This window comes from Pongo pygmaeus, chromosome 9 (assembly GCF_028885625.2).
Source record: "Pongo pygmaeus isolate AG05252 chromosome 9, NHGRI_mPonPyg2-v2.0_pri, whole genome shotgun sequence".
Lineage (NCBI taxonomy): Eukaryota > Metazoa > Chordata > Mammalia > Primates > Hominidae > Pongo > Pongo pygmaeus.
In genome coordinates, this window is record NC_072382.2 from 104029256 (window position 1) to 104041618 (window position 12363).

Below are 12363 nucleotides of genomic sequence, written 5' to 3' on the forward strand. Positions count from 1 at the left end.
ATTTAAAACCCGAGAGTATCAATATAAAAATTCTGCTTCCTGGTTTCTCTGGAAACATTGAACGATCTGGTAATACCAGACCCATCCTCTCAACAGGAGTTAGGAAATGGCTGCTCCCTTTAAGCAGTATTTGAACTCTCCTTACTCTCCGTATTGTTTTATTCCCAGCTGGCTTCTTAATTTCTGATACTTGCATTTGAATTTCTGATCCCTAACATAAAACAATAATCAGGTAAATTGTTTCTGAGGGCCCTGTCCCTGGGTTGTCAATTTATATAAAGTATTAAATATTTTGTTTTTTTTTAGTTTCTTTCTTACCTCATCTACAATATGGAAACAACTCTTCTAGGCTACCACATAGGGCTTCAGATTTCTGTAACTGACACAAATATGTGTAAATAATTTGGCAAGCATAGAGTTATAAAGAATACTTAGACTACTCATGCATGCAGTTCCTGAAGTCGGGTCACTGTTGTCTAGAATAGTTAAAACATTTTATAACTACTTTTATGACTACAAATTTTATTGGTTTTATTTTTCATTTCAAAGAAAGTCAAAAGTATTACTTTAGTGTTGAACAAAAAATGCACAGAAGTACCTAAAATAAAAAGAAAAAAATCCTTCCTGTTTTACTTCCCTAGGGGTAACCACAGTTAGCACTTGAGTGTTTTTCTTTCCAGACCTTTGTTTCCGTTTGTGTCTTTGTTTTAGTTTTAGGTTTTGCACCTACAATTACATAGATATTTGAATATGTATTTATATGAACACAGAAACAGAACATGTGGGTTTTTCCCGAAAATACATGCTTTGCAACTTGCTTTTAAAAAATTTGACAATATGTCATAATCATTTTTCCATGTGTATACATAGGTGTGTATGCTTCATTGTGATGGCTATGTAGTATTCAGACATGGATGTAATTTACTTTAGCACCTCACTTTTGACAGATATTTCAGTTATTTCTGATTTTTACTAATATAAATGTGATGACACTTTTTGGCAATGTGATGGGCAAATGACGGTGTCTCATTTTGTTTAATTTGAACTTCCCTTCTTAATCACTGAGATGGAACATCTTTGCCTATATTTATTAGCCATTTTTATTTCCTCTCCGGGAATTATCTGCTTATATCCTGAGTTGCTTACCAAGTTGTGGACATGAAAATAATGTAACTAGAGAATACACGTATGTAGTTATATACTAAGGGATGTTTCAAAACCTCACTCCTGTCTTGGAGTGTATGTTCTTGTTCCTTCCTAGCATGTCAGCTTCCTCTTATTATGGCTTGTAGATCACCAGATTAGCAACATTTGTTCTTTGTTCAGAACAACTAGCTAGGGGCAATGTGTAATTTACAAAGAAATGCAGAGGTTACAATCTAATGATGCAAAGAGAAGTAATAGATATAAAACATACATGGAGCAAATCTAACAAAAGATAATGAAAATTGCTTTCTTTTGAGCAGTGCTTCGCAGTGTTAAAGAAGATGTGTATATAAATAGCTAAAATATTAAGCAAAAAGTTAAGTGCTATAGCATTGTAATAGGGATTCCAGGGGAAACAGACGTAAGTTGAGAGTGTGGGGACTGGTATTGTGGAACCAGAAAGAACTCCAAGAAGAATGGTAGAGAGATAAAAGATGGGATGGAAAGCCTTCTTCGAAGTGGAAGATAAACAATGTGAAGAGAAAGGACAAAAGAAGGACCAGCTCCCGTTAGATTGAGCACAGCATTTAGAATGCCTGGGAAGTGACACAGGAGTGAAGACTCCCCTATTAACCTTCTTTCTTCTGAGCACCATATTCCTGTTAAGTCAATCGTAAGGCTGTGCCATTTTTATCAGCCATATCTCACTAGTGGTTTATCTGGGGTTTGAGATGAACTGAAATCTTCTAATGTTTCCACACAGACATTGTCTGTGACCACAGGAGGAATATGCTACATGTGAACCATTCTATCCCTGATTTTTAGTCACCATGACATCCATTAACTGATTGAGTCCTTTATTATCTAATGTGACAGCATTCCAAAGATAGGTATTGTCCTCCTAGTATGCTTTAGGGCTGTGGTAGGTGGTAGTGAGACAAAGGTGAACATGGCAGGTTTCCTTCCTTATGTAACCTCAAGTTTATTGCAGGTGGGTTAAGTGGAGTACTTAGACACTTAGCTAGAATGTGTGAGTACCCCAGTCTCAGAGGTAGTGTGTCCAGATTTGAATCTGTTACAAGGCCTGATCTTCACTCTTGTTAATAAGGGTTAGCCTGCAAAGGTTCTCTACCACTTGTATGAGTCTGGTGGGACAGAACATTTGTACATACCAAGTTAGGCAAACAGATTTAATACTCACAGATAAGCAGCAAGGATAAACCAAAGCCTAGGATCCCTGACAAGCTGGTCCTCCAGAGCTCAGGAAAGCCATCCAGGGTAGGTGGAGTCTTATCTGCACAGACCCCATGTCACACTACAGCTAAGGACACTGAAAGCACACCACCCTGGGCGTTTATATCCTGGATGCCACGGGGCTTGCTGAGCTCAAATGTCGCAGAATATAGCCTGGTGGTTCTGGGCCTTTTTCCTTATCTCAGGATGTCATATTCTCAGTGCATTCTGTAAGAAACCTGGGTGGGTCAAGGTCATCCAGAGACCTGTCCTCCTGCATAGCCTTGTTGGGAAGGACCAACAAGGTGGCTTGCTGGTGCCCTGAGACACAGGAGACTGGTGAGATGAGCTGAGAATGGGAGGTGATAATTCCCATTCTCATTCAGGGAAGCCTTGGCTTTTGTTTATATTATATTTTATTGTACCTGTTTACAGAAGATCAGTATGCCTTAGCAGATGGAGGAAGTTTTACTTACACTTAAAACATTTTTTTTTCTTGTTGAACCAGTTAGTTCACATGGCCCTCTGACATACTAGAAGGGTAGAGTGGTTCTAATAATGGTGGCATTATAATGGAATCTAACTGGACATCTTTCAGGGTTCATATTGTTCAGATTATTTTGTTTTGTATTATCTTGTTTTATTGCTTGCTGTAAATTGTAAATGTTACAATAACAAACTGACCCAGGGTGAGAACAATTTTCAACTTGCTGGATTTCTATATAAATAATACAATCTGTGTATCTCCCACATTGGTTTGCTCAGATAGTTTATAAAACACCAATAAAATGTCTGACTTCAGGATTAAGGAAGCTGTGTAGTACAGTGGATAGACACTTGATAAGTGTTGGAAGGTAAGGCTTCTGCTCTCATTTCTTCCACTTCTAATTGTGGAGCACAAACCACAAATTTATTTCCTCTTAGGTAAAATAGGGAGAGTTCAAATGACAAGGGTGTCCTTAGTGTCCTATCCAGCTGCCAAAAACAACAGCCACCCTGGAACGAAACCCATGACTTCAAGAGACACAAGTGTGTGCTGACCCCAGAGATGCATGGCTGCATATCTTCCTGGTTATACATTTGCTGTGCCACCTGACAGCATGCCCTTCAATCTGTCCTCTCCTCTATCTACAAGCCTAAGTCCCTTAGCTTCTTGGAACTTCCATTTCTTCAACTGTAATATAAGGAAAATAATAGTACTGTTACCGGAATGGGGTCCTGATCAAGACTCCAGAGATGGTTCTTGGATCTCACACAAGAAAGAATTTGAGGCAAATTCATATGGCAAAGTGAAAGTAAGTTTATTAAAAAAGTAAAGGAATAGCAAGCAGGCTCTGTGGTGCAATGGGTAGCTCATTGGACTTCTAGCCTAAATCGAAAGAGATTCAAAGAAAGTAAAGGAATAGAGAATGGCTACTCCATAGACAGAGCAGCCCTGAGGGCCGCTGGTTGCCCATTTTTATGGTTATTTCTTGATTATATGTTAAACAAGGGGTGAATTATTCATGCCTCATGTTTTTAGACCATATAGGGTAACTTCCTGACATGCCCATGGCATTTGTAAAGTGTCATGGTGCTGGTGGGAGTGGAGCAGTGAGAACGACCAGAGGTCACTCTCATCACCATCTTGGTTTTGGTGGGATTTAGCAGGCTTCTTTACTGTACGCAACCTGTTTTATTAGCAAGGTCTTTATGACATGTATCTTGTGCTGACCTCGTGTATCATCCTGTGACTAAGAATGCCTTAACTTACTGGGAATGTAGGCTAGCAGGTCTTAGCGTTATCTTATCAAGCCCCTATTTAAGATACAATTGCTCTGGTTCAAGCACCTCTGAAAGTACCTCTGTCATAGGGGTGCCTCGCGGTCAGAACAAATTTATAGACAAAAACGTAATGTGATGTACAGAAACTGGAAGTGAGGTACAGAAACAGCTGGATTGGTTACAGCTCAGCATTTGCCTTATTTGAACACAGTTTGAACACTCAGCAGTAAATGACTGGTTGAGCCATGGCTGCTGGGATTGGCCAAGACGCAGCGATTGTTACAAGCACATACTCCTAAGTTAGGTTTTCAATCTTGCCTACCTATTAAGTTAGGTAGCAGTTCATCCACAAGGACTCAAATATAGAGGTATGGAGTCCTTCTCAGGCCATGTTTAGTTTGCTTTAACACACTAAATAAAGAAGACATTTTTGAAATGAAAACAGTGAAATTCCAGATGAACAGTAAATAGAACTACCAGTCAGTGAGTCATTTTTCTTGGCTGACCCACAGTGAAAACGCATAAAAACACTGGAGAAAGTATAATATAAAATGACGTTTAATGAAGAAGACTTCAGTAAATCGATGAGGAAGTTAGGATTTTTCAGAGGCTAAAAAGTAAGTGAAAGCAGAAACACAAAAAGGTCAAAGAGGTTGGCTTTTACCATGGAGACATTTACCAAAGCAAACTCTGGTTTTCTTCCTTGAGAAGCACAAATGACCTGGAGCCAAGGCTTGTTACAGTAGGTAGCCAGGCAGACATGAACAGGGCCGGAGAGGCCCCCCTTCATCAGGAATGTCTGACAACCATCAGGTGATGGTCAGGCGGTTGTTAAACTGCCTCTGCAAAATAACAATTTGTTGCAGCCAGCACCAGGGAAAGGCAGTCTCCCAATAGATAGAAACACCTGAAACTGGTGATCAGCATCTTCCCGATGGAGTTGGGCGGGCGGGTTCACGCATGTTCACCAAGCAGCAAAATGGCAGAGTTTAACTGGTATAAGACCTTCTAGGAACACTCGACTGGTAAGGGAAGAATGCCTCAAGTGAGCATGCGTACAACTCCAGTAAACACAGTGCACACGCGGCCCCTCTCAAGTGCTGGCAGGTCACTGCGCATGCGGAATGCCAATGTATAAGACCCCAAGTCGAAGGTCAAACCACGCACTTGATCTCCCAAGTCACCTGCTTGGCCTCTTCCAAGTATACTTTACTTCCTTTTGTTCCTGCTCTAAAACTTTTAAATACACTTTCACATCTGCTTTAAAACTTGCCTTGATCTGTCCTTATGCCTTATGCCCCTCAGTCAAATTCTTTGTTCTGGGGAGGCAAGAATTGGGGTTGCTGCAGACCCAAACGGATTCAGATTCACTGCTGCTAACAGACTCACCTGAATTGAGGGTAGAATAGCAGACCCCTGTCAAACCTAGAAGACATAAAAGGTGAAAGTGCTGATGTCTTCTTGGATTTCTTCTTCTCCCTTTTCTTTTGGAAGCAAATTGTTCAGTAAGTCCTCTTCATTCTGTAATCCAGTCATTGCTCCCAATCTTCAACCCTTCAGGCATTGACACCCTCCACCAGCGAAAATCTCACTTACATGTGGAATCTTAAAAAAAAAAAAAAAGTCAAATATACAGAGAAAAAAAAACTGTGGTTGTGGTTACCAGGGGAAGGGCAGGGGTTGGGAGGAGGGAGGAAATGGAGACATGTAGGTTACAGTTTACAAAGTAGCAGATGTGTAGGATGAGCAAATCTAGATATCTAATGAACAATATGAAGTCTATAGTTAATAAAATTGTACTTTATTTGGGAATTCTGCTAAATGAGTAGATTTTAGCTCCTCGTGACACATACACACACAAATGGGTAACTGCATGAGATGATGGATATGTTAATTTGCCTCGCTATAGTAACCATATTACTATCTATATGTATCCCACAACATTATGTTGTATGCCTTAAATACACATACACAATAAAATTTAACACAATTTAAAAAAATAAAGTCATGGGTATTGGAGTATGTTTAGATTTTCACAATTTATAGCATGTGGTAGGTACTAAAAATATATTAGTTTTCTCTATCTTCAACTAGAAAACAGAGGAGATTGTAATGTTAAAGATGCTTGAGAAGAATGTTACACATTAAAAGCAGAATTTTAAGAATCTTAATGTAATAGCAGTGTTGGAAAGAAAAGCATTAGAGAATAGGATAGTGTTAGGACATGGTTTAGGACACTGCTTTTCAAACTATTTCTGATGAGGAGCCTTTCTTTCTCTTTCGCTCTCCTTCCTTCCTTCCTTCCTTCCTTCTTTCTTTTTTGCTTGCTTGCTTTCCTTCCCTCTCTCTCTCTCTTTCTCTCTCCTTCCATCCTTCCTTCCTTCCCTCCTTCTTTCTTTCTTTCTTGCTTGCTTGCTTGCTTGCTTTCCTTCCCTCTCTCTCTCTCTCTCTCTCTCTTTCTTTCTTGTTGCCCAGGCTGGAATGTAATGGTGCAATCTTGGCTCACCGCCACCTATGCCTCCCAGGTTCAAGTGATTCTCCTGCCTCAGCCTCCTGAGTAGCTGAGATTACAGGCATGTGCTACCACGCCTGGCTATTTTTGTATTTTTGGTAGAGACGAGGTTTCTGCGTTTTGGTCAGGCTGGTCTCAAACTCCTGACCTCAGGTGATCCATCTGCGTCAGCCTCCCAAACCCTCAGGTGTGAGCCACCAGCCCGGCCTCTTTCTTTCTTTTTTAATCTACTGCAGGTCACCTGTAAGATACAATTAAAACTTACTAGTAAAATGAAATTTAAACTGGCATAGGGAAACACAAGCCTAGTGTTCTGTTTTTGGATCCAACCAACAGACATAAAATTACTTTGTCAAATTGCTGTCAATTCTTCTGACAACTCCCAATTTCTGTACTTGCCTTGGACTGGGAACCAGCTGTTCATGGAAGGGCACTGCTCTACAGTAGCACTGGCCAGGAGCTGGTGCAATAATCCCTCTGTCAATGCCCTCCAGCCAAAGACCAACAGGAGCACACCTATTATTGATCAAGTTGAGTTTGTGAAATCACTTTGCAATAATTTTAAGTGAGAAAATTATGACAGTGAAAGAGATCTGATCTAACCAACCTTCATCTTGCCTTTAACCTTCAAACTGCCCTTAATCATTCCTGGGCTTAGGCCAAGATAACTTTGGGAGACATTTAGTTTACAGTTTAAATGATAATAGCCTTTGACCAAAACTAAACCACCTTGGTAAAGCTTATGAAAGGCCACCAGGTTAGGAGACTGTGAGGAGCCTGAATTCGGCTAAGGGATAGACGCAAATATTACCAGCCATTATTCCGGAGGTCACAGATTTGCAACTTTTCCAATTACTGCTGCAGATAACATCACCATTGTAGAATTTAAGATTGGTCTTTTGAGATGTCTTTTCAGGTTTTTGCATTTCTGATGACCAATGGGTCCACCTGGAGCCACCAACCCTCACCAACAGGGCCTGCCAAACTATACTTGAAAAGCCCTGGCCTTCAAATTTTCATGGCAATTGATGTGAGTAATAACTCTATCTCCCACGCGTGGTGGCCAGCATCATGTCAAACTCTTTCTTTATTGCAACATCATGGTCACGGCGAATTGGTTTTGTCTGTGCAGTGGGCGGGAAGAACCTGTTAGCAGCAGAATGTATCCTAGTGACGCGGCACCAAAGTATGTTAGCTGCGGCAAATCCATGTGGGTCTGCAGCGACCTCAATTCTTGCCTCCTCAGAAGAAAGAATTCCATGGAGGGGCATAAGGCAGAGTGAGAGACCAAGGAAAGTTTTAGAGAAGGAGTGAAAGTTTATTAAAAAGCTTAAGAGTAGGAAAGAAAGGAAATAAAGTACACTTGGAAGAGGGCCAAACAGGTGACTTGAGAGATTGTAACCGCCCAAGGGGTTCACCTTGCCTGCTGCCTAGACAGAGCTGATCCATCAAGACAGGGGAATTGCAATAGAGAAAGACTAATTCACACAGAGCTGCCTGTGCAGGAGACCAGAGTTTTGTTTTTGTTTTTGTTTTTTCTTGAGACAGAGTTTCACTCTTGTTGCCCAGGCTGGAGTGCACTAGCGTGATCTCGGCTCACCACAACGTCCGCCTCCCGGGTTCAAGCGATTCTCCTGCCTCAGCCTCCCGAGTAGCTGGGATTACAGGCACGCGCCACTACGCCCATCTAATTTTGTATTTTTAGTAGAGATAGAGTTTCTCCATGTTAGTCAGGCTGGTCTCGAAATCCTGACCTCAGATGATCTTCTTGCCTCGACCTCTCGAAGTGCTGGGATTACAGGCATGAGCCACCGCACCCGGCCAAGACCAGAGTTTTATTATTACTCAAATAAGTCTCTCGGAGCATTGGGGGAGCAGAGTTTTTAAGGATAACTTGGTGGGTAGGGAGAAGCAAGTCAGCCAGGAGTGCTGATTGGTCAGAGATGAAAAATAATAGGGAGTCGAAGCCATGTTCTTGTACTGAGTCCATTCCTGGGTGGGGCCACAAGATCAGATGAGCCAGTTTATTGATCTGGGTGGTGCCAGCTGATCCATCAAGTGTAAGGTCTGCAAAACATCTCAAACACCGATCTTAGGAGCAGTTTAGGGAGGGTCAGAATGTTGTAGCCTCCAGCTGCGTGACTCCTAAACCATAATTTATACTCTTGTGGCTAATGTTAGTCCTACAAAGGCAGTCTAGTCCCCAGGGCAAGAAGGAGGTCTGCTTTAGGAAAGGGCTGTTACTGTCTTTGTTTAAACTATAAACTATAAACTAAATTTCTCTCAAAGTTAGTTCAGTCCATGCCCAGGAATGAACAAGGACAGTTTGGAGGTTAGAAGCAAGATGGAGTCTGTTAAGTTAGATCTCTTTCACTGGCTCAGTCATAATTTTGCAAAGGCGGTTTCAAGATCAAGTGCAGGGTTTGACCTTTTGACTTGGTTTTATATGTTGGCATACTTCCAGGGCCTTGCATTACTTCTGCCCTGATTCTTACCTTGGGGCGTGCTGTCCACATGCGCAGTGCCCTGCCAATGCTTGGGAGAGACTGCACACACAGTGTGTTTACTGGAGTTGTACGCATGCTCACTTAAGTTGTTCTTCCCTTACCAGTAGAGTGTTCCTAGAGGAAGGTCCTACAGCAGTTAAGCTCCACCGTTTTGCCTCTTAGTGCACATGCTTGGACCCATTTGCTCAGTTCCTAAGATCTTATTGGAAAGTTGCTGATCACCAGTTTCAGATTTTTTTCTACCTATTGGGGAACTGCCTTTCCCCTGGCACTGGCTGTGACCAATTATCGTTTTAGAGAGACAGTTAACAACCACCTGACCATCACCTGATAGTTGCCTGATATTCCCGGTGGTGTTGGGGGTGGGGGTCCTCTGCTGCCCTGCTCATGTCTGACTAGTTACCGACTATAACAAGCCCATTAGGTGGTTACGTTTATAGCAAGGCAGATTGCACATCCTGGGACATCTTAGTAGAAGCGAGTGAGAAAGGCTTATTTTAGGATTTGGGCTTGTATTAGGTGATACTGAGAAGCGGAGCTTTGCCTGGATTGGTTTCTGTCAAGGAAGTAGAGGCAATTTTATGACTGGGTGTTTTAACAAATCTTATTGAAGGGGGCAGGAATAAACGGAGTCTAAAGCTTTAATTGGCAGAGGCAAGATCCTCTCGTATTAGCTAGGATGGGGATATTTTGGTTATTTTTGTGGTTTGGACATGTTTGTTTTTCCGTTCAGACATGATGATAGAGTGCTCTTGTTTTTGTCATGATCACAGAGTGCTCTGGTCTGATGTTGATGTTCAGTGAAACTGTTTATGTTCCACACCAAGGCCTAAATGTGAGTGCCAGGCCAACTTCCAGCTGTCAGGGGCTGCTTTTTCCTTTCTTATCTCTATGGGGTGATATAGTTCCTGTAAGGGTAAAAACATTGGAAGGATAAAGGAACAAAATGTGGTGGATTGCTATAGAGGACTAGCATTGATCCTCAAACTTTGACATGCATCAGAATCTCCTGGCAGACCTATGAAGATATGGGGGCTGCCCACCACCCCCCCCCCAGAGTTTCTGATTCAGTAGGTCTAATGTGAGACTTGAAAATTTGCATTTCTAACCAGTCCTCAGGTGTTGTCTATGCTACCAGACCACACTTTGAAAACCACTGAAGTAGATGGAAGTATCAAAAGTGAGGATGATTACAGTGTAAGAAAACTGACCCAATAGAGTTATCTGCAATTCTCAAGATAAAAATCTAGAGCAGGCCAGGTGCAGTGGCTCATGCCTGTAATCCCAACACACTGGGAGGGTGAAGCGGGTGGCTCATCTGAGGTCAGGAGTTCGAGACCAGCCTGGCCAACATGGTGAAACCCTGTGCCTACTAAAAATACAAAAATTAGCCGGGCATGGTGGCACATGCCTGTAATCCCAGCTACTCGGGAGGCTGAGGCAGGAGAATTGCTTGAACCCAGGAGGCGGAGGTTGCAGTGAGCAGAGATTGCGCCACTGCACTCCAGCCTGGGCCACAAGAGTGAGACTCCATCTCAAAAAAAAAAAAAATCTGGAGTGGTCTCTATGTTACTGTCTAATGCAATTCTAACACTGTATGATTGTGCATTTTCCTATTTTAAATTACCAGTCTTTCAGAGCGGAGAGCATATAGGAAGATTCTTCCCAAAATAATTTGTGCAAATTGTTGACAGCCGAAGTTTGTAATGCATATAAAAGTAAAACTTTTATGTGTTTATTGTTCATTTTCCAGGAAGTTCTCAACTACAAATAGGCAGATTTATTTTAGGGAAATGGACTAGTAAAACCAGTTTTCCACTAGATTAGTTACAAATTGTCTTACTGCGCGTGATACATATTACATGCAAAGGAGGCCTTATAATCCTTTTTAAACTATTCTCTCATCAATATTAAGATAGAATTCTTTAAAAGGAATGTAACTGCTCACCCTTTTGAAGTGTTTAAGTATCTTTACTAAAAATTTGACATTTTCTACTTGATTTGGCTTACTTTTTCCTGAAAAAAGTGAACACAGTGAAAGGAAGTGATAAATAGGGATGCAAATGGGTTATCCTTTCCTGTTCTGAAAAATTAGTTTTAAGTATATTTTTCTCTGTATAGAAGACAAAAGAAGTGTGACAGGGACCACTTATGGTTTAAGCTGAATTGCCTCTGTCTTATAATTTTTACTGAGATTCAGTTTATGTTTGACCTAAAAAATTTAAGCATCATACAAAGAGTTTATATAAGAACTTAATATAATTTTCTATAGCTCTTTTAACAAGTTGTAAACTATTTTATTAACCCTTTCTTTAAAAGGCTACCAAGAAGCTGATAATTCATGAAAAACAGATAAAATGACTATAAATTATTCCTCTCAAATAGGACACTTGGCCCTCTTTCTAAAATAATTTCATCATCTCTTTAGAGAGAATAAATAGTCTTTGGCAGGGAGCTAGATCTTGCAAATCTAACAGGGGGTTTTCGGTGTTGCATCAGAATAAGAATTCAAATAGAATAAGATAATTAACTTGAAATTCTGGGCTTGGGTCCACTCCTGACTATCTACTGGACCAGGAGCCGGTCTTGTGCCTTGCTCTGATGAGTAATTAACTTCAGTTTCTTCATTTGTGAAGTAAAGGGCTTAGACTAGATCATCTTTAGGGATTCCCTGAGCTCTGAAATGTTTACACTGTTAGAATAGGCCTAAGGCTATCAGTTTCAATTATGGTGTACTCATCCGTCTCACAGCTCTTCTTGAATATTTTGTTCAATATCAGAAGGATGTTGAGAACAGGGCATGTAAGGAGATGGTGAAAGGTCTAGGAACATATCAGTAAGAATTGGAGGAACGGAGCTTGGAAAAGTGGTTCAGGGTGGGAGAGGTATGAGATCTTTTTCTCCGAAAAATATGGAATCTCTCATGTGAAGAAGGCAAACATGTATTCCAAGAACAATGGGTGAAACTTGCAAGGAGACAATTTCAGTTCCTATATACCCCTTTATCTTCAACTTCCTGTCCCTGATCCTCCAGAAGATCTTTTGATCTCTGGGCCACTGGCTTAAACTCTCCTTCTCAAAATCCAGTCCCACCTCCTCAACAAATTTTTATGTAAGTTCTAAAACTCCAACTTCCCTAGAAAATCCTTTAAACATCAACTGCCTGCTTTATCTTTCCTTTCCTTGCAAAATTTTCAGAGA

At 41.1% G+C, this 12363-nt stretch overlaps 1 long non-coding RNA gene across 1 annotated transcript in view; it reads left to right on the forward strand.

Annotated features, from left to right (window-relative positions):
• The first annotated feature begins 2625 nt into the window (after positions 1–2625).
• LOC129008912 (uncharacterized) overlaps positions 2626–12363 on the forward strand; it is a 31609-nt gene continuing 21871 nt past the window's right edge. Inside the window, exon 1 of the long non-coding RNA XR_008492594.1 lies at positions 2626–2741. This is a non-coding gene — a long non-coding RNA (uncharacterized LOC129008912). The remainder of the gene's footprint in view (positions 2742–12363) is intronic.